This window comes from Moschus berezovskii, chromosome 10 (genome assembly GCF_049115385.1).
Source record: "Moschus berezovskii isolate FMDL1 chromosome 10, NW_MosBer_1.0, whole genome shotgun sequence".
NCBI classification, from domain to species: Eukaryota; Metazoa; Chordata; class Mammalia; order Artiodactyla; family Moschidae; genus Moschus; species Moschus berezovskii.
The window spans coordinates 88381211-88404746 of record NC_142469.1 but is presented as its reverse complement, the minus strand read 5'-3'; the positions used below and the strand labels follow the sequence as shown (position 1 = coordinate 88404746).

The 23536-nt window shown below is 40.3% G+C and overlaps 1 protein-coding gene across 4 annotated transcripts in view; it reads right to left on the bottom strand.

The window, feature by feature from the left end:
* PHACTR2 (phosphatase and actin regulator 2) overlaps positions 1 to 23536 on the bottom strand; it is a 305489-nt gene that overhangs the window by 83622 nt on the left and 198331 nt on the right. The gene's annotated exons all lie outside the window — the stretch shown is intronic.

Here is a 23536-nt window from a genome sequence, read left to right as displayed (position 1 = left end):
TGCCTTAGTTTCTGCAGATGAAAAGAGAGGTTGTGCAGCCTGATCTGTATGCAGACATCAGAATGATTAAAATGTCTTATAAAGTGTTTGACACAAAGTAGGGACCCCATAAGTATTAGATATTTTCCTCCTCTGCTTTCCATCTTCTCTTTCTATATATCTATATGCCTTTGACAATACTCTATTGATATTTTTACCAGATAGGCTTATTCATGCACGCACAGTACAGGAGTCAAGAATGAAGACTCAGTGGAGAAGGAAATGGCAACCCACTCCAGTATTCTTGCCTGGAGAATCTCAGGGACAGGGGAGCCTGGTGGGCTGCCGTCTGTGGGGTCGCACAGAGTCGGACACGACTGAAGCGACTTAGCAGCAGCAGCAGCAGCAGCAGCAATATTTTTCAGGTATTTTAGCTCTTCTAGTTCTTTCGCCTCTCTCTGTTATTTTTAGAATAATCTTATTTGAATCTACAAAAATCTTGATGGAAAATGCATTAAGCCTGTATGTCAATTTGGAATATTTTAATATCACTTCTATGTTGTGTCTTCCAGTCAAAAAAAAAAAAAAAGAATGAAGACTCAAGGTTCCCAAGGTTCAGATACAGGCTATTCTACTCACAAGCAAAGGAACCTGGAGCAAGTTATTTAACTTTTCTGTGCTTCAGTTGATCCATTACTGAAATGATTATAATAGTGACCGACCCACAGAGTAACTGGGAAGACATCAAGCATTTAATACAGCATCTGGTCAAAAACTCAACAAGGGTTAGTTATTATTAATATCTATGTTTCTTGTTCCTTCTTTAATCACAAATAAAACTTCAAGTGAGTAACAGAAATAAAGTTACTTTATTTGTATTAAAAAAAATACACTTTGTATGCTACACATGTAGTAAATTATTCAAAGGGAACTTTTTTTTTGCTGTGCCTTGTGTAATCTTAAATTTCCCGACTGGGGATTGAACCTGTGCCCTCAGTGGTGAAGGTGCAGGCTGAACCACTGGACCACCAGGGAATTCCCTAAGGGAACATTTATTCAACCTCAAAAGGTAGTAACTAAAGTTAATGTTTTAGCATTGAATTGAAAAACAACAAGGAAAGACTATGTAAGGCCAGCAATATGCTAACATCAGATTTAAATACATGATTAAGTTTTAGATTGTGTCACTGAAGGTTTACATTTGATTCGCTTAAGTTTTTTAAGACAAATTACAGGGGCCAAGGAAACGGGGAATTGCTGTTTAATGGGAAGAGTTTAACTTTTGCAAGGTGAAAAGGTTCTGGAGGTCTGTTGTACAACAATGTAAACATACTTGACCCTGGTGAATAGCACTTAAAAATGGTAAAGGTGGTAAATTTTATGTGCCTTCTACCACAATTTTTAAAATAAACTGTAAAATATTTTTGAACTACATTAAGGATGAGAGCCATATCTAAGATGAAGAAGAGATCACAAGGAATTTTTAAGGAATTTAACTATACTGATGTATTATGTGTTCACTCTTTTCCAGAAACCAGTCTTCCCTCCAACCATGCTGTTTATTGTCATCTATTTCTCACATTTTGGGCTTTCCAGGTGGTGCAGTGGTAAAGAATCCACCTGCCAATGCAGGAGATGCAAGAGATATGGCTTCAGTCCCTGAGTTGGGAAGATCCCCTGGAGGAGGAAATGACAACCCACTCCAATATTCTTGCCTGGAAATTGTCATGGACAGAGCAGCCTGGTGGGCTATTGTCCATGGGGTCCCAAAGAGTCAGACACGACTGAGAGACTTGAGCACACATTTCTCATAGTCTCTCATGCCATATCTTATAATAGGTACTAGGTAAACATACTTTCAAATACAGAAAAATTTAAAAATATCTATTTCTAAAGCTAAAGGGCCTGAATTTGAGAAAGCAATTGAGGAAAACTCAGGACAAAAAAAAGTTATAAACCACAATGAGCAAAATTCTTTCACCTAACAAAGAGAACTACAAATTAAGCTCTAATTTATATTCCAAGTGGGAAACAAATCAGGAAAACATGCCAAAAACCAGTCACTTTCCAGGACTTAGCCCTTACTGATAAAGACCGGATTCGTATCACAGGATGAAAAAAATCAAAACAAAACCACAAAGGGAAATAATATGCAAAGGAAATAAAATAATGGACTTTCCTGACATGAGTTCTCTGACCCAGGCCAGAAGGAGCTCTGTAGTACCTTTAAAAGTGTTTAAAAGTGGCCCCACTCCCAAGGAAAATGAAATTAGGAAATTATCCACCCAAGTAAGGCATATAAACAATCAGATCCTCTTTTAAAACAATACGAAGTCACTAGGTCTCATCACTGTGGAAGCTGTTTTTTATTAAAAATATTAATGGGAACACTGCTCCTTTCCTCCACATTCCCCTTGGGAAGTAAATATGACAAAGAAAAAAAGAATCAAGAGTTAGCAATTCTATATTTCATGCTAGTGGGTGTGATTTTTTTTTAAATGTCATTTATAATCAGCACAATCTGATTATTAGATATCATAGACAGCATCCATGGCATGTTTGAGGATGTTTCATAGGATGCTCAGCAAAAATGCCTTGTGTGAGTTCACTTGCCCTAGAAAAACCTAAATGCCCCCTGGAAAAGGCGAGAGGCCTTAAATCCTAGTCAGCTCTACAGTTCAACAAATTTAAACCTAGAGCTCAGCCTGGATTCAACAAACAAGATCACATTTTCTAGAATGTTCAGGAAACAAAGGAGTTTCTTCAACTCCATTTAGAAATAAGGTTTCATGGTTTCTAGTTATCTACAGGAGATGGGTCATGATGGTTTGGTCATTCATTGTGCAGCTGGCTATTTTAAACCTGTGATGGAAGGTTTTTACATTTATGAAACCACTAATTTCAATTATGACAAACATACAAAAAATTAGCACTCATAGTATACTACTCTTTCCCATAAATTGGTTCTACCCCTAGAACAGATCTATAATGAATAATAAATACTCCATATGTAAAAAGGTGGGACCATAATGATTCTTCGCATCCATCTGTTAAGTAAAAAGACTGAAACCAAGAAAAAATTCATTCTACTGGGAGGAAAAAAAGGAAGAGAAATAGTGTCTTTCACATTCAATGCATAGAGGAAATTTGTTTAAACATCATATATCTTCAGGAAAACAGAATAAAAGCATTTCAAGAAAGTATGATGGAAAGATTATTATACATTATCTGTTATTCACCGAATTTCTAACTCTCATTTGGTCTGATTAGCTTCAGTTATAAAATATGTAAGTATACAAATGGTTGAACTAAAACACAAGGCCCACCCTCTGTTTTTTGTCAATGATGCACTCACATTGAGTTTTAAAAGGCTGTTACCATACAGCGCAGACAGTAATAGTTACTTAAGTTCATCATCCATTCATGAAGGAATGGGCCCTCACCCTGCCCATGAAATTTGGTGAAATATTCATTTTGTCTATTTTGGTTGTTCAAGATTCCTTAAGGCTCTTAAGAAGCTCTAAAATGATATGAACATGAAGTAAAGATGAAAATGGGGATAGATGTTCCCCTCCAAAATTCTGGCATTTTCCAAATCACAAATTTACTTGCCAAGGTCCCACCTGACTGAAGCGACTTAGCACAGCAGAGAGCACACTGGGATGGGGCGAGGCCCACCAAGAGCCTTTCACTGACTTGTTCATTTGACAAACTCTAACTGAGTGCTTAACATAAGCCAGGCACTATTCTAGCTGCTTGGGACTTTATCAGGAAAAAAACAAAAATGAAAATCCCCATCCTCAAGGAATTTATAATCTAGCGGGAAGTGGGACCAGATAATAGACAATAGAAAGAATAATAACTGTTAGAAGGTAAAACATGCTATGGGAAACAAAGTAAGGCATATATGCACGACTATGTATAAAAAAGACAACTGATGAGAACCTACTGTATAGCACGGGGAACTCTACTTAATGCTAAGTGGTGACCTAAACGGGAAAGAAATCCAAAAGAGAGGATATAGGTCTATGTATGGCTGATTTGCTTTGCAGAAAATAACACAACATTGTAAAGCAACCATACCCCAATAAATCTTTTTTTTTTTTTTTAAAGGCAGAAAAAGAGGATACTAGAGTGCCAGGGGATCAATTTTATATCCACAAGGATGGTAACAATAAGACAAATAGACAAGGACAAATCCTGCCCAGAATGTGGATAAACTGGAACCCTCATATACGGCTGCCGTGAACGTAAAATGATGCAGCTGCTTTGGAAAACAACCTTGGCAGTTCCCTAAAATAGTAAACATTGAATTTTCATACGACTCAGCTATTCCATTTCCAGTTATACAATCAAGAGAAGTGAAAACATGCATCCACAGAAACTTACACACAAATGTTCCTAGCAGCATGATTCATAATAGCCAATAGTAGAAACAACTCAAATGGTTGTCACCTGCTGGGTAAAGTGTGGTTTATTCAAACAATGAAACATTATTTGATAATAAAAAGAAATTAAATCTTGACACATGTCACAACATAGATAAACCCTACAAACAGTATGCTAACCGAAAGGAGCCAGTCACAAAGACCACATATTTATTACGTGATTCCATTTCTATGAAACATCAGGATAGGCAGAACTATAGAGATAGAAAATAGAGCTGGGGGTTGGGAAGAAAATGGGGAATGACTTCTAATGGAATGGGGTTTTTTCAGGATGCTGAAACTGTTTAAAGTTGATTGCGATGATGACTGCATAGCTTGGGACTATTACTTAAAAGCACTGAATTACACACATTAAATGGGTGAATTGCATGGTAAGAAAGTTATATCTTAACAAAGCTGCTAAAAAAAGATTGCTAGTGGGTAAAAGAGATTCAACATAGGATGAACTAGGTAGGACTCACTGAGAAGTTAGAATATGAACATGGATTTCAATGAAGGAGATGAGATTGTTGCTGTTGTTCAGCCACTAAGTCGTGTCTGACTCTTTGTGACTTCATGAACTACAGGCTTCCCTGTCCTTCACCATCTCCCAGAGTTTGCTCAAACTCATGTCCATTGAGTTACTGGTGCCATCCAGTCATCTCATCCTCTGTCGCCCCCTTTTCCACCTGCCTTCAGTCTTTCCCAGCATCAGGGTCTCTTCCATTAGTCAGTTCTTCGCATCAGGTGGCCAAAGTGTTGGAGCTTCAGCTTCAGCATCAGTCCTTCCAATGAATATTCAGCGTTGATTTCCTTTAGGACTGACGAGTTTGATGAGGTTGCTGGTTAACCATAAAGAAATCTGGAGGAAGAGCCTCCCTCTGTTTTCCATTCAAAGCACCAGAGGTCATATCAAAACGTACCCAAGATAAAAGAGATAACCTTAATGGTTCTATGACAATTAAATAAAATTTGCAGTTTAAAACCTTCTTTATTTTTTTTTAATTTTTATTGGAGACTAATTATTTTACAATATTATATTGGTTGGTTTTGCCATACATTGACATGAATCCGCCCCGGGTGTACATGAGTTCCCCCTCCCGAACCCCCCTCCCACCTCCCTCCTCCCCTTATCCTCCCTCTGGGTCATCCCCACATACCAGCCCCGAGCATCCTGTAACATGCATCGACCCTGAACTGGTGATTCATTTCACATATGATAATATACATGTTTCAATGCCATTCTCCCAAATCATCCCACCCTCACCCTCTCCCACAGAGTCCCAAAGACTGTTCTATACATCTGTGTCGCTTTTGCTGTCTTGTATACAGGGTTATCATTTGCATCTTTCTAAATTCCATATATATGCACTAGTATATTGTATTGGTGTTTTTCTTTCTGGCTAACTTCACTCTGTATATTAGGCTCTAGTTTGATTCACCTCATTAGAACTGGTTCAAATGCATTCGTTTTAATGGCTGAGTAATACTCCATTGTGTATATGTACCAAAGCTTTCTTATCCATTCGTCTGCCGATGGACATCTAGGTTGCTTCCATGTCCTGGCTATTATAATCAGTGCTGCAATGAACATTAGAGTACATGTGTCTCTTTCAATTCTGGTTTCCTTGGTGTGTATGCCCAGGAGTGCGATTGCTGGATCATATGGCAGTTCTATTTCCAGTTTTTTGAGGAATCTCCACACTGTTCTCCATAGTGGCTGTACTAGTTTGCATTCCCACCAACAGTGTAAGAGGGTTCCCTTCTCTCCACACCCTCTCCAGCATTTATTGCATGTAGACTTTTGGATAGCAGCCATTCTGACTGGTGTGAAATGGTATCTCATTGAGGCTTTGATTTGTATTTCTCTGATTATGAGGGATGTTGAGCATTTTTTCATGTGTTTGTTAGCCATCTTTATGTCTTCTTTGGAGAAATGTCTGTTTAGTTCTTTGGCCCATTTTTTGATTGGGTCATTTATTTTTCTGGAATCGAGCTGCAGGAGCTGCTTGTATGTTTTGGAGATTAATCCTTTATCAGTTGCTTCATTTGCTATTATCTTTTCCCATTCTGAAGGCTGTCTTTGCACCTTGCTTATAGTTTCCTTTGCTGTGCAGAAGCTTTTGATTTTCATTAGGTCCCATTTGTTTATTTTTGCTTTTATTTCCAATATTCTGGGAGGTGGGTCTTGGAGGATCCTGCTGTGATTTATGTCAGAGAGTGTAAAACCTTCTTTAAAAAGAAGTCTTCAAGTCCAGATGGTTTCACTGGTGAATTCTAGCAAACATTTAAGGAAGAAATAATGCCAAGTCTGCATAAGCTTTTTCAGGAATAGAAGGGGAAAGGGTAAGAAGGGGTTCCTAACTCACTCTTTGGGATCAGCATCACACTGATACCAAAGAAAGCAAAGACAGTACAAGATAAGAAAGTACAGACCAATATCATGAATCTTCAACAAAATATTATTAAATAAAGCTCAGCAGCATATAAAAGGATAATTAATTACAACTCAGTGGGGTTTGTCCTAGGAAAGCTGGTTCAATATTCAAAAAAAATCTATCAATGTAATCAAGCACTGTAATAGTCTAAAGAAGAAAAACTACTAATACATAATCATATATATTGAGGCAAAAAAAATATTTGAGAAATTCAACATCTGTTCATAATATCTTAGGAATTCAGGCATTATATGGTACTTCACCCTGATAAAGTGTATCTACAAAAAAACCATCAGCTAACATCATACTTAACAAACGCTTCCTTGTACGAATGGGAACTAGGCAAGGCTCTCCCCTTCCCCTACTACTTATTATCGTATTGGAAGCCCTGCTGCTGCTGCTGCTAAGTCACTTCAGTCGTGTCCGACTCTGTGTGACCCCATTGACGGCAGCCCACCAGGCTCCCCCGTCCCTGGGATTCTCCAGGCAAGAACACTGGAGTGGGTTGCCATTTCCTTCTCCAAGGTGTGAAAGTGAAAAGTGAAAGTGAAGTCGCTCAGTCATGTCTGACTCGTAGCGACCCCATGGACTGACGCCTGCTGCTGCTGCTGCTAAGTCACTTCAGTCGTGTCCGACTCTGTGTGACCCCATAGACGGAAGCCCACCAGGCTCCCCCGTCCCTGGGATTCTCCAGGCAAGAACACTGGAGTGGGTTGCCATTTCCTTCTCCAATGTGTGAAAGTGGAAAGTGAAAAGTGAAAGTGAAGTCGCTCAGTTGTGTCCGACCCTTAGCGACCCCACGCGACCCCACGGACTGCAGCCTACCAGGCTCCTCCATCCATGGGATTTTCTAGGCAATAGTACTGGAGTGGCTTGCCATTGCCTTCTCCGGGACTGACGCCTACCTAGTGCAAAAGGGCAAAAAATGACGTGAAAGGCATAAGATTGGAAAGGAAGAAATAAAACCATCCCTACTTACAGATGATATATTAATAATTATCTAGATAGAAAATCATAAAAAATTTACTAGAATTAGTAAGTTTGGCAAGGTAGCATGATACAACTGTATTTCTAGAAAGTAGCAGTAATAAATACAAACAGACATTTTAAAAAATGTCATTTACAATAGCTTTCCAAAAAAGAAAGAATAGGAAAGAAATAGGAATAAACCTAATACTGTTTTCTAAAAATTTCTAAACACAAATGAAAGATGAGCTTATTAAATGGAGAGACATATCAGTTTATACATTAGAGGATTCAACATAGAAAAGATATCAGTTCCACCTAAACTGCACTACAGATTTAATGTAATTCCAATAAAAATCTCAGTAGGAAATTTTGAGAATATAAAGAAGCTGATTGTAAACTGTATATGAAGCACAAAGAAACTAGATTAGTGAAACAATTTTGAAAATGAAGAATAAAGTTGAAGAAACCGCAGAGCCTGATTTGCAGGCTTATAAAGCCACAGTAATCAAGATAACAAGATATTGGTGAAGGAACAGACATACAGATGAAGAGCACAGAAGAGTGAATCCGATAATAGGTCCACACAAATATAGATCTTAATTTTTGACAAAGCTGTAAGGCAGTTCAATGGAGAAAGAATAGCTTTTTCAACAAATGCCCTTGAAAGTTCTTTGTGTTTTTGATTTGCATATGAATGTTCACAGCAGGTTTATTTGTAATGAAAGTTCCTATACATGACACCAAGAGCATGATCCTAAAAGAAAGAAGTGATAAACTGTACTTCATCAACAAAAAGACTTTTTGCTCTATAAATGACACTGTTAAAGAATGGAAAGACAAGCTACAGTCTGGCAAAAAATAACTTTAATAACACATCCGACAAACGCATTGTACATATTTAGACCATACAAAGTACGCTCAAAACTCTCCATTAAGGAAACAAACAACTCAATAAAAAATTGGTCAGAGGACTTGAACACACCTTCACCAAAGAAGAATATATGGAAGAAAAACATGTTTATTGGTCTTTAATGATGCAAAAGCAATTTAATGGGGGCAGGATGGTCTTTTCAAAAAATGCTATTGAGAAAATTGAACACTTAAATGCAAAAAATGAATCTTGACCTAAATCTTATACCTTACATAAAAAATAACATAAAAATGATCATAGATCTAAATGTAAAAGACTAAAATATAAAACTTTTAGGAGAAATTATAGGAAAAAACTTTTGTGGTTCGGGGTTAGGCAAAAGAGTCCAGCTGGGAGAAAATATGTGCAAATCACATACCTGACCAAGAACCTGTATCCAGAACATATAAAGAACTCTCAAAATGTAACAGGAAGAAAGAAAACAATCAGAAAACAGGCAAAATACTTAAACAGAAACTTTACCAAAGAGGATATATAGATGGCAGATGAGTATATGAAAAGAAATTGAACATAATTAGCCATTAGGGAAATACATCACCGATTCAATGGACATGAATTTGAGCAAACTGCAGGAGCTAGTGAAGGACAGAGGAACCCGGCACGCTGTAGTCCATTAGGTCTCAAAGAGTCAGACACAACTAAACGGCTGAACAACAAGGGAAATGCATATTAAAACCATGATAAAATTCTACTACATACCTTCTAGAATGGCTAAAATAAAAAAGTAATGACAGCACATCCATGTTCAGAGTAGCAATAGCCAAGAGATGCAAGCAACCCAAATACCCACTGATGACCGTATGAACAAAATGTGGTATGTGTATGCAATGAAATACGATGCTGTTTCTAAAAGGAGGGAAACGCTGTCACACGCTTCCACAGGAATGAACTTTGAGGACATGATAAATGAACTAACACAGCTATACAAAGGCAACTTCTCTATGGTTCCACTTATATGAAGTATCTAATGTAGTCAAATAATAGAGAAAGTAGAATGGTGATCACCAGGCACTGGGGAGAGGGGGTAAAGGGGAATTGTTTAATACGTACAGAATTTCAGGCCTTAAAAATGAAAAAGTTCTGGAGATTTGCTTTATTATTATTATTTTGGCCACATTGCATGGCATGAGGAATCTTAGTTCCCTAACCAGGGATCGAACCGGTGCCCCTGCAGTGGAAGCATGGATTCTTAACCACCGGACCACTAGGGAAGTCCCTGGAGATTTGCTTTTCAATAATGTAAATGTGTCTTACTACTGAACTGTACATTTTAAAAAAATGATTAGGATTATAAATTTTATGATATGTTTTCACCACAATAAAAAAAATTACAATGATAACACAAAGTGCTGACAAGGATATGGAGCAACTGGAACTTCCTGACACTGCTGGTAGGAATGCACAACTCTGGGAAATAGTTTGGCAGTTGCTTATAAAGTTAAAAACGCATTTAACATAGGACCCAAAATCTACTCCTACATATTTTCCCTAGAGAAAGAAAAACTTTTGTTCACACAAAAACCTTTACAGAATGTTAATAGCAGTTCTACTCATAATTACCCCAAACTGGAAACAATCCAGAGGTCCTTCAACAGGTGGACAAATAAACAAACTATGAACATTCATACCAAAGAATACTACCTAACAATCACAAGGAACAACTGACATACGCAACAAGCTGGATGAACCTCAGAGGTGCTATGCTGAGTGAAAGAAGCCAGTCTCAAGAGATTTCATGCTCAATGATTATAAGTGTAATGACATACTTGAAACAACAAAATGACAGTGAAGAAAAACACAGCAGTGTTTGCCAGAGGTCAGAAGTTCAGGGGATGGGTAGTGAGGAGGTAGGGTGTGACCATAAAAAAACAGCACACGGGAGAATGTGGGAGTGACGGAACCGTGATCTATCTTGATTATGGTGCTAGTTACCCAAACTATACATATATTAAAATTCATAGAACTGGGACTTCCCTGGTGATCCAGTGGTTAAGATTTTGCCTTTCAATGCAAGGGGTGAGGGTTCAATCCCCGGTCAGGGAGGTTAAGATCCCACATGCCTTGCAGCCAAAAGAAAAACAAAACAAAAAACAGAAATGATATTGTAAAAAATTCAATAAAGACTTTAAAAATGGTCCACATAAAAAAAAAACTTTAAAAAATTCATAAAAGTGTGGTGGTGGTTCAGTCGCCAAGTCGTGTCCGACTCTTGTGACCCCATGGACTGTAGTCCTACAGACTCCTCTGTCTATGGGGTTCTTAGGGCAAGAATACTGGAGTGGGTTGCCACTGTACACACACACATCCCCCAGTGAAAACGCAAGAGTAGTGAATGACCAAAAAAATGACCTCTTTAGAGAAAAGTCCTGATCATGAATGCTGTGACAGAGTATGAACTAGCTGGTGGTTCCTTTGCATACCTGCCTCCTACAGCCACTTCTAAGAAAATCTCAGGAGTCCACCATCACAACTGTCAGGAAGAAATGGAGTATCTTCCTGTGGAATACAGGCTCACTGACTCAAGACCACAGTCCAAAAGAGAGGACAGGCAGGAAAAAGTTTCGGAAAAATAAAAATCCTATTTATGTTTTCTGAAAGAGGTATGGTTTGACATTGCAAGCACAAACCAGCGCTCTGTGAAAAGCCTCCTTCCGAGGGGCCCGGTTTGTTAGGGAAAGTTTACAGCAAATGTTTCCAAGAGGGGCTGCCAAAAAATTGACTACAGGTAACCTTGAGACCCAGGGGTCTGGACTGTGCAGAAACCATTCCAGTGATCTCTTGGCTGTGACCTTTGCTTCTCTTCCTTGGAGAGATGCCACTGATAGAGCCATAAATACAAAGCAGTTTTCCCACAAGGGAAAGTAAAGGAGTTGGGGAACATCTCCCTTTGCTCTGGAAAAGGTGAATAATATCTAGAAGGAATAGGAGAATAATACAGTTAAGGAAGTGTCAAAGAGAAATATTTTGAGGAAGAAAAAAAGGAATCAAACAAAACAGCAGTTGAGAGGTTGAGAAGAGGAAAAAGTTAACACAAAGGAAGGGGAAAGCTGACGGGCTCTGCAGATCTGGGACTGGACAGTAGGTCAGAGAGACAGATGAGAACAGTGGTACCAGACACACTAATGCAAAGAGCACAGGACAAAGTGCATAAGCCCGGGAACCTTCCCTTTTTATTAACGCTTGTGTCACCAATGCCGGGAAGAGATGTGAGCTCACAGTAGATCAGTGAAGGTTTGCTGTATGAATGAACAAGAAGGGAGACTGATGAGAACCGGCAGGAACAGTCCAGTTGCAGTCAGCAGAAGGAAGGCTGGCTTTTCATGATGTTACTTAGGACACAAAGGAGGACATGCCAAGATGTCGCCAACTTTCTTCTACTGATTTTTTAAAAATAGGAATAATTGTCTTCCTAGAAGCAATCAGCGGAGAAGGCAATGGCAAGCCACTCCAGTACTATTGCCTAGAAAACCCATGGATGGAGGAGCCTGGTAGGCTGCAGTCCGTGGGGTCGCTAAGGGTTGGACACGACTGAGCGACTTCACTTTCACTTTTCACTTTCACACACTGGAGAAGGAAATGGCAACCCACTCCAGTGTTCTTGCCTGGAGAATCCCAGGGATGGGGGAGCCTCGTGGGCTTCCGTCTATGGGGTCACACAGAGTCAGACATGACTGAAGTGACTTAGCAGCAGTAGCAGCAGAAGCAATCAGAAGCCCCATCTCGTCAGAAGTCCTGAGTGGGAAACAGAAAGGGTATGGAAGACTGGATGTGGTTTTCTTCTCTTCTGGCTGAAGATCATGCTATGCAAAGAGCGAACAAAGACTGTGAACAGCCATTTGAACCTATGGCGTCAGAGATAAGGGCTGATTTTCTGGACCATAACATCCATACAATAATGTCAGGCCTGGCAGGACACGGGGTCCGTTCCACGAACAGGGAAATGATATGCTGGGTGGAGACTGACTGAACTGGTCTACTGAAGTTTAATGAGGGACAAAGGAAAAACAACTCAGATAATAGCATAAAATCAGATATCTTGGAGGACAGCAGTGAGGACATAAAAAACAATAGTGGAGAATTCTAGTGTTTTCAGAGCAAACAGCATCCAGAAGAGTGGGCACAGTATGAATGGGTGCAATAAAAGTAGAGTATTAATAATAAAACAAAGTGCTATGAGGTATCAGCATAAGAAAGTAATGTTTGAGGATTCTGGATGGCTCAAAGGAGACAGATCTGATACAGAAGGGAGGTCTAATGTCAGGAGGGAGTATGTCTTGATGGACACCATCAGCAAGGTGAATGCCTGCAGGAAAACGCACAGAACTGAGGGGGAACACGTCCTAGAGAGTATGTAGAAGTGGAGACCTAGAAAGAACATACAACATACTGTTATAAGGAGGTGAAACAGATCACCCAACTAGGAGAATCTGGGTGATATTTTTCTACATATAGAACATTAAATGAGCATAAATGTAATATAGACTGTCAATGAGGGATTTTCAATTCCTTAGACATTTAAAAGATATTTAATTCCTACTGACAAATTCTTACCACTTTAATAACAGGATAAATTTCTCTTCTGGACACTGATTCTAAATATTAAAAATATGGATTGTAAAGTGCCATAATAGGGATTTGGGGGAGAGTTACCATGTTATCTTGGCATTAAAATAGTCAAGACTAAGAACATGAGGTATGGCCAGACCCACAGGCTACCTTGTAGGCTCCATGAAAGGCAGGTAGCTTGTCAGGCTTGTTCCCCACTATGACCCAGCGCCTGAGGCATTAGGTCTGGTACTCAATAAAAACTACTCGAATAATTAGGCAATTTAGTATGGTGAGAAACTCTAAATTGAAAATAGATTAAGGGTATGAAAGAACTTCAGAAAGAGATGGGAGGACCATTTTGTACCAATGTGATTAGGAGACAGATAGATAAGTACCCAGGTGGCGCTAATGGTAAAAAACCCACCTGCCAATGCAGGAGATGTAAGAAGGCTGGGTTCGATCCCTGGGTTGGGAAGATCCCCTGGAGGAGGGCATGGCAACTCCCTTCAACATTCTTGCCTGGAGAATCCCATGGACAGAGAAGCCTGGTGGGCTACGATCCACAGTGTCGCAAAGAGTTGGACATGACTGAAGCGATTGAGCATGCATGCACCAGGGGATAGATAGTTAGAAGAACTGGAGAGAATCTGTTTCAGGACAATATAAAAGAAATCCTCAATAATGAGAGCTAGGAATTAGGATCTCAGGAAGAAACTGATTATATTATCAGGGTTGATGGAGTCAAGAGTGATTCCCTGGAGACAGACCTAGATGACTGATAAAGTTCTTTACAACCCTGAAATTCTCCATTAAAAATTTCCATTGAAAACTGAGTAGGTGTCTTGCTTCAGTAACAATAAATAGTGTTTGGCTGTATTTGGAGGAATGAGTCTTAATAGTCCCAGGTTTCAGGTGTATTGTAGATTAAACTGAATTTTGTAAATTAATTTGGGTATTTACTTGTCATTCCTTGTACTCTAACCCAGCAATATGGGGACATCACTAACAAGGGGTGTTTGAACACTGAGGCAATAATGCATTGTTTCGACTTACAAAGGTAATCTTGAACTTGATATTTGGAGTCACCAAAAAAATATAAACACATGAGGGATTTGAAATTTGGACTCCAGGAAGCTGATTATCTGATCGCCTGTCAGAATCTGGCTCTTAGATTTGAATTTAAGACAGGAAGCGATAATGAAACATTTGTATTATAGAGCTAAATCCCTTTCTTGGATTCCTGTTCCTCTTCTAGTAGAGTTGTAGAGTAAAATTATGTGATTTTTTTTAGAACTAGGATGCCAACAACAGACATCAAGATTAGCAACCGTGAGGTTCATGAATGTGAAAGCATTTAACTGTTAAATTATTGGATAAAGTTTAGATTGGATTTTACTCACAATGTATTAACACTATTATCAGGTAGAAGAAAACACATTCTATTTCTAACTCATATGATCACTTAATAGGATTTCCTTGTGCTTTTCTTTCTTTCCTTCTTGTTTCTGTTCAAATATTGCTTTCCCAGTGAAGTTTCCTTGACCATTCCATTTTTTTTTGGTTTGTTTGGTTTCGGGTTTGTTTGGTTTTTTTTTTTGGCTGAATGGGGAGACTTGTGGGATGTCAGTTTCCCAACCAGGGATCAAACCAAGTTCCTTTCAGTGGAAGCGCAGAGTCCTAACCATTGGATCACAAGGGAAGTCCCTGACAACCTCATTTTAAACTGAAACTTCCCTCCCACATTCCTTACTCCTTGCTTTATCTTTTCCCCTCTCATATTCTAATACACCATGTAATGTACTGAGTTTACTCTCTGCCTCCTACTCCTGCTAGAATGTACATCCCATAAGAGAAGGCAGCTTGTCTCTTTTGTTCCTGCTGTATCACAAGAGTCTACAACAGTGCCTGACATTTAACAGATGCTCGATTAACGTCCATTGAGAGGGCAAGAGTATTGTCTAGCATATAAGCAAGGGGCCCTACCTGCATGGACCAGGATGTGTTGTGTGGTCTGTGTGAGCTATGTAACTTCTTTCTGCTGCTGTATGTTGGGAAAAGCAAGAGATTCTCCTTGCTTCCTCCAATATGACGTTAGAGTGAATGATCCATGAAGGCAGTTCCATCTTTTTAGTGGAACAAGACATAAAATCAAAATTCTGTCATTTATTCACGCAACCAGACCAGTCCTGAACAAATATTACCCCAGGAAAATCCTCTAATTTTGCCCTACCTTCTAGATACAGGAAGTGAACACCATAAGCAACATTATGCCTCTATGACAACAAAAAACAGTATCTTAACTGAACCAATGGCAAGCCACTCCAGTACTCTTGCCTAGAAAATCCCATGGATGGAGCAGCCTGGTGGGCTGCAGTCTGTGGGGTCACTAAGGGTCGGACGCGACTGAGCGACTTCACTTTCACTTTTCACTTTCACACATTGGAGAAGGAAATGGCAACCCACTCCAGTGTTCTTGCTTGGAGAATCCCAGGAACGGGGGAGCCTGGTGGGCTTCCATCTATGGGGTCACACAGAGTCGGACACGACTGAAGTGACTTAGCAGCAGCAACTGAACCAAACATAATTTTGACCATTGTCAACCATTTTTCTGTGTACACAGCCTGCAATCAGGCTAGGCAAATAGAACCAAAATAATTCTTTAGACCAAATCCTTCTTAAAGCAAAAGCTCCAGTATCAGAAGGATATCCAGGAATTAGGATCATCCTTCAGTGATCAATCCTTAGTGGTCTGAGTATGAAGTTATCTTCCACAGAGGGCACACAGTGTAATGGTACAGATCTTTGGCTGTAGCACCATATTGCTTGGGTTCAAATACTGCTTCTGCCTCCTGCTAGGTGTGTTTCCTTGGGTAAGTCATTTGAATGTTCTAACCTTACTGTCCTCATCAGTAAAACTGGGATAATACCAGCACTTAAACTGCATAACCTTTGAGAATTAAGTAAGTTAACAGGAATAAAGTTTTTATAGCAGAACCTGGCACATACAGCATTCAATAAAAACAGAGCCATTATATTATCAGGGAGTGAGAGTACCTTTAGTAAATTGAAGTTTTTACCAGATGACTTTGAGCAAATTACACTGACTCCTAGCTGCTGCTGCTCAGTCGCTCAGTTCTGTCCGACTCTTTGTGACCCCATGGACTGTACCCTACCAGGCTCCTCTGTCCATGGGATTCTCCTGGCAAGAATACTGGAGTGGGTTGCCATTCCCTCTCCAGGGGATCTTCTCGACCCAGGGATTAATCAGGGGTCCTTCCACATTGCAGGTGGACTCCTTACCATCTGAGCCACAAGGCAAGCCCCTGACTCCTAGAAGGCTGATAATTTGCAACAACGTTATCTGAAAATTAAGAAAGGCATTCCCTCTCTATTACTAGCAACACAAATAAAAGTCACAATTATAATGAAAATAAACTGTCTTGATTTTCTTCATTTAGGAGTATAACTTTTTTAATAAGGATAAAAAGATAAAATTTCCCCAGTTATTTTATTGGCTTTTTAATAGTTGTACATAGTTGCAATTGTACATACATGTTTTGGGTTTGTATTTTAATTTATTGTCATCCTTCTCCATGATATTTTTTCAATCTTCAATTTCTTTTATAAAGTCTTAAAGCACCCAGGACTGTTTCCGTTATAGTGGATAGTCAATAAATAACCAACTCAAGGCATATTTTAAGAGCACATACCAGGTTCAAATTATCATGTAAAGCACAGGAAGTGGGGCAAAGATGAGTGAGAGAGTTGCCTCCTTTAAATAATTTACACAGTAAATTGGTAGCAGACACCTAAAGGAAAGAAGTCCAAGTCCACACATCCTAACAGAAGGATTAGCACAAGAGGGGTGCTTCCTACTAGATGATGCTCAGTCAAGGACAAGAATATCTTCGGGAAAGAAGAGACAAGTGGGGACCCTTGCAGGTCTGGCTTTTCCCCAGGTGCAGCTGTAGGAGGAAGGCGCTCAGAGAAAGAGGGAAGAGCAAGAAGAAAGGCCTGGGGACACGGAGGCTCAGGGCATGCTCAGTGAGGGACCCAAAGAGACGGAAGTCCAAAACAAACGACTAACAGCAGAAGGATAAGGCAGGAAAGGTCACTTTGAACTACACTGAGAAGAGCTGAAGAGGCTGGAATTCATTCAGGAAATAATGCGGAGTCAGTCACACTTGTTGAGCAAGAAGCAAAGGACCAAAGTTCCACATGAGGCAGAGTTCCTATAGTGGTACACAAGATGATCCGGGAGGGTGGAGAGAGATTTCCCCACCTAGTCCCAAATCCACAATAATCCCTGATCTCTCGGGCCACCCAACTCTTAGGCTGTGTCCTTGTAGTTAAGAGGAGCTCCAGTATCTGAAGTCTGGCATGTAAGGAGGCCACTCTTGCAGACCTATCCCCTGTGTTCCACTTCAAACAGTGAGTTTCTGTCCTGAATCCTTTGATAACTTCCTGTCCTAATTACCTACTCTATTGCCTGATTCCTTAAAAAAAAAAAAAGTGGGGGTGGTGAGGCCTGTTTGAGTCTTTCTGGTTCCAGCACCATCTGCCCATGAATACTACCATCCAAGTAAAGAACACACTGGCTCCTTAGGCTTGCCTGCACTGCCCAGCCTCGCTCACTGGCTGCTCTGTTATGTTACCCTTCCTGGTGGAACATGTGCCATTTCGTCGTGAAGGACCCATTACTCTATTTGCTCGTCTGAGACCTGAACACTGTTCTGATGACTCTAGGGTTCCTGACAGCCTGCACCATCCTGAATCCTCTCTGTCAGCCTCCCCAGCGGGGTCAGGTTCTCCTCCTGTAGGCAGGCTTAATGCCAGTACCCAGTTTCTCCCTGCCTCCTCTAGCATTCCACAGCTTTTGAGAGCCAGGATGGCTCATACCTAAGAAGAGCAAAGAGGCAACCTGCAATAATTGAGACCTTCGGTGATAAGGACCAGATAACGGAGAAACCGAAAGAAAGGCTGAGAGTAGAGACCTGCACAAGGAGAAAGAAATCAAATAAATCACAGGTTTAGGCCCTGAAACAATGTAGAAGACAGCAACAGGCAAGGCTGGATCGAAGAACTCCATGGTCAAAGTCTGGATGCCGAAGAAAGCCAGACTGGGGAAGGCGGGGGGTCTGCTTTGGTTTCAAAAGCATTTATACACAGAACTTCCCCTCCCTGGCTCCTCCCTCTCTGTGCTCACTCAGAGCAGGTGTCGTCCCTTTCCTCTTGAAAACCAAAGTTTAAGTTAACAGATAGAAATAAGTAGGGCTAGCATAATGAAACCTTCTGGTGACCGCTACTCTTGCCAAGTGAACTTTAAATTTTCTATCTCGCTTCACTAAAAATAATTTGTTTCTATTCCTGAAACTGTATTTTGATACCACCCCAAAACACAGAAGTATTTCTGAATGTAGAAGTTTGCTGTTGCTGTTCAGTCACTAAGTCGTGTCTGACTCTTTGGGACCCCCATGGACTGCAGCACGCCAGGCTTCCCTGTTCTTCACTATCTCCTGGAGTTTGCTCAGATTCATGGTTAGATATTACCTAACCATCTCATCCTCTGCCACCCTCTTCTCTTTTTGCCTTTGGTATTTCCCAGCATCGGGGTCTTTTCCAATAAGTCAGGTCTTCGCATCAGGTGGTCAAAGTGTTGGAGCTTCACCTTCAACAACAGTCCTTCCAATGACTATTCAGGGTTGATTTCCTTTAGGATTGACTGGTTTGATCTCTTTGCAGTCCAAGGGACTCTAAAGAGTCTTCTCCAGCACCGTAACTCAAAGGTATCAATTCCTTGGCACTCAGCCTTCTTTATGGTCTAACTCTCATGGAAAAGTAAAGATACTAAAGTGAAGACATTTTAGATGTTAAGCCAGTGTTAAGCATTAACTGTGGATATGTATTGAAGAGAATAAAGAATCAAGTTGTAAGATCTCTGGTGCCATTGCCTTAAACAGCATCGAAGAGTCATTCTCATAAAAGATTATTGTTGGTATCTCATATTCTGTTCAAATCTTGTGATACCTTCACAGAGGAGTGGAATTAGATAGTTACTACTCCAGGCACCTGCCCCATTGCTCAGTGATTTGAGGAAGAACTAAGTGTGGTCAGAGGTCCACAGATCCTCTCTTCTAAACCACAGGGCATACAGCAGATATTCACAGCATTGCTCTCAGACATCAAAATATCTCATTGTAAAAACTTCTCAGTTTAACTCTGCAATCTTACAGTCCAACTTAACTGAATGTCTCCCCTGACTGTGTGAAAGCAAAATCTGATGCATGTTTCTTAAAAGAAAAGTCTCACCAAAATATCTGATTTTCTTTTAATTAAAAAATTGACATCCTGAAGGAAATTAATTGATGCCTGGCATGTACCATCTTTTCAATGTATGGATAGAACTATAGAGACCAAATGAATGGATTTTGAGTTAACATGTGGTTCTCAGGCACTGCTGCCCATCAGGTACTTGGGTCAATGTGCCTGGGCCTCTGTTGGAAGCTGGGTTTGAGAGACGTGGGCAGTTGAGAAGAGAGTGGGGTGAGGAAGGGTGCATTCACAGAAAGAGAAGGGCTGAGACAGATACCAAACCTCTCCCATGGGTTTAGGGGAAATGGGAAGGGGAAGAGGGGGAAAAAAGAGAAAGAAAAGTCAAAGACAACCAAAATAAAGGCATCTTTTGAAAGTCAGTAAGAGCTGTTTTGTAAAAGAAGAAAGACACACCAGTAATGGCACAGGTGGTGGAGAATGAGATGGATGAAAATGAGAGAGTAACACTGAACGTCAGGATTGGGAGGCTGGGCGTCTCCTGGAGGGAGGGAGTGCTGGGTGCAGGGGCAGGCGGCAGATGGAAGGGGATGATATTGTAGAGGAAGCAGAAGCAGAGGTACAGGCTGGATTTTCAAGATGTTTGGTCTTGGTCGTAACCAGCCATGCAGAAGAGGAACAGCCATGTTTAGATAGGGGGCTTGTTTGTATTGTCAGCTTTGGGGAGATGAAAGCAGGGAGGAACCTCAGCCACCACTACCTACCTACCCTCACCCTCCACCCCCCGAAAAAAGGGGAAGAAATGATTACGTAGGGGAAAAGTGTAAATGAGACTGTGAGCTCTAAAGATAGGGAAGGGACAGAGCTTAGGTGGGACCCAAGAAGTGTCCTTTCACTCAGGGGATGAAAAGCGAAGAAAAGAAGCACCGAGGGAGAGTAAACAGACAAGACTATTCCGCCATAAAACAGAAGAGCCTACGGATCATTCCAAACAGAACTGAGGACACAAGCAAATTTCTGCTATAAAACAAGCCCAGAGAACTTGAAGTCAGAACATAGGCCCAGCCTGCCTTAGAGGACAAGACAGCCTTCCAAATCTAACTGACTCAAGGATGACCAAGCAGGCAGAAGACAGGACCTTTCTTAACTTCCACTGCCATAAACGTGTGAGAACAACGACATTTATTACAATGGCATTAATAAATCAGTGTTGCATCCTACCTGCCACCAATTAAAATTCCACCCATCAACAGAGGAATGGATAAAGAAGGTGTGGTACATATAGACAATGTACTCTGCCATAAAAAGGAACAAAATTGTGCCTTTGCAGAGACATGGATGGACCTAGACACTATCACACCGAGTGAAGTCAGAAAGAGAAAAACAAATATTGTGTAATATCACTTATATGTGGAATCTAGAAAAATGGTACAGATGAACGTATTTGCAAAGCAGAAATGAGACATGGATGTAGATAACAAACACAACGCTACTAAGAAGGGAAGGGAGGTGGGATGAATTTGAGATTGGGATATACACACTATGTGAGATTGACATATATACACTGCTGCTGCTGCTGCTGCTAAGTCACTTCAGTCGTGTCCGACTCTGTGCGACCCCATAGATGGAAGCCCACCAGGCTCCCCCGTCCCTGGGATTCTCCAGGCAAGAACACTGGAGTGGGTTGCCATTTCCTTCTCCAATGTGTGAAAGTGAAAAGTGAAAGGGAAGTTGCTCAGTCGTGTCTGACCCTTAGCGACCCCACGGACTGCAGCCTACCAGGCTCCTCCATCCATGGGATTTTCTAGGCAAGAGTACTGGAGTGGCTTGCCATTGCCTTCTCCGCATATATACACTACTATGTATAAAACTGATAACTAATGAGAACCTACTGTACAGCACAGGGAACTCTACTCAATGCTCTGTGGCAACCTAAATGGGAAGGAAATCCAAAGAAAGAGAGGATATATGTATATGTATGACTGATATATATACACACAAAACTCTGCTGTATAGACAACACAACATTGTAAAGCAACTATACTCCAATAAAAAGTAATTTTAAAAAATTCCGACAACAGACGCCCAGACTAGGAAAAGTGGTAATAACCACTGTGTAAAGGAAGACAGTTAAGATTCACATTCTTATGACTCTAAGGCCAAGAGTTTAAAAGAAAGAAAAAGAAGGGTTACTTTTCTTGGAAGAAATTAATCTTCTTTCATATCCCCAAATACTGTAGATCTAGCGAAAGGTGATCTTTGACTGCAGATGACCTTGGTCATATCCAAACCCCTAGATTTCACTGCTTGAGACAACGCATGAAAGAAGAGCACGCCTTTCTCTTGGTTATTTCCAAATGCGTCAGTCTTCCTCTAAATGTGGTATCTTCCCTCAATGTGAAAAAAACATGTTACACCATTTTGTTCCACCTTTTATTTTAGGCTTTACTAATACATTCCATGAAGCACAGTGGAAATTGAAGCCTTAAAACAAACATATGTATATATACATATGTTTATACATAAGGTGACAGCAAAATACTTGGGACACTTGATAACACCTTAGGAAATTAGAGCCAAATATCAGTAATAATATAGGTTTAAAAAGAAATGATGTGAAGTAAATGCAGCAGAAAAATTCACAATGAATTATTAATACATCTACTTGGCTTGTTTTTGCTGCGCTATGTCACAATTTTGATGCAAATACAAAAAACAACCCAGTGAGGCATCTAATAACTTTCTCGGGTTTTTAATGTAATTCAGTAGTCTTAGGAACTAGAAATAGCACATCCAGAAATAACTTCTTGGCGCTCAACTTATATAAAATCTTGTGTGAATCTGAAAAGAAAACAATACAAAGATGGATAGGCTATCCTCAATAAATATGGGATAATATAAAGTAACACTTAGTGCTGTTTAAAATGACTTTTCTTAAATGTTCTGGGTTGGTAGAAATGTTACAGCCTCCCTACTATTAAAATAACTAAAAAGAGGTGACAAGAAAAGATGAAGGGCAGTTCTCTGTAACTGTTTCTTCTTTAGGGGGAGAGGTTAGAATATGAGATTCAGGAAAAGGGTAAGAGCGACAACTGAGGAGATGCCCATCACCTCTTTTCAATGTCCTCTCACTGCTACTGTCCAGAGCCTTTCTTCCATCCTGGGTTTCCATGGGAACTTGAAAAGCCAGATTCCCCCAATGCTTAGGAAAACCTGAGAGGGATGTACTTAAGAAGACCAGTGTAATTCCATCTACAACTGAAGAACAAGGCAGAACAAGATGCCCAGACAGGAGTTCGAAGGAGTCAAGGACCCACAACAGAATCTGGGACTGAAAGCACATTAGCATTCAACTCATTCAACTCTGATCTAACTTGTTCAAGGTTACACAGCATCTTGGTGGCAAGGACTCAACTAGAACCCAGGTATCCTGCCTTAGCACCAGGCTCAGTGCATCACTTCTCACTGCTCCTAACCCAAGAAGCCAATTAGGAGCTAAAGAGAATTCAATAAGCAAGCCATCATTATTGCCCCTAAGCCAATTCTTTTTTCTTTGCCTGTCTTTCTATTACGGAAACTTTCCAATACCCACGAATAGAGATAGGAGAATAATAAACTCCATACACCTATCACCCAGCTTAAACAATTACCAACTTATGGCTGATTGTCTCTCATCTATCCTCCCCTCCCCTCCAGGATTATTTTAAAACAAATCCCAGAAATAGTACATTACTACTTTTTAAATATGAAATGCTCAAAGAAACGATATAGCTGTAGATGCAGCAGAGACAATTTTCTTTAGGAAGCCTTGGTGTCTCTGTCTTATACCCTGTGCTATTGGTGGTGTTTTCCATTTTATTTCATAGCTCTAGAACTAAAGGCCAGCTCTTATCTCAGCACAGACTGGTAAGACATGCTCTGTAACCCATGGACAATACTAGACTCTGGGGCAGTGAGGAATTTTTGATGAAGGG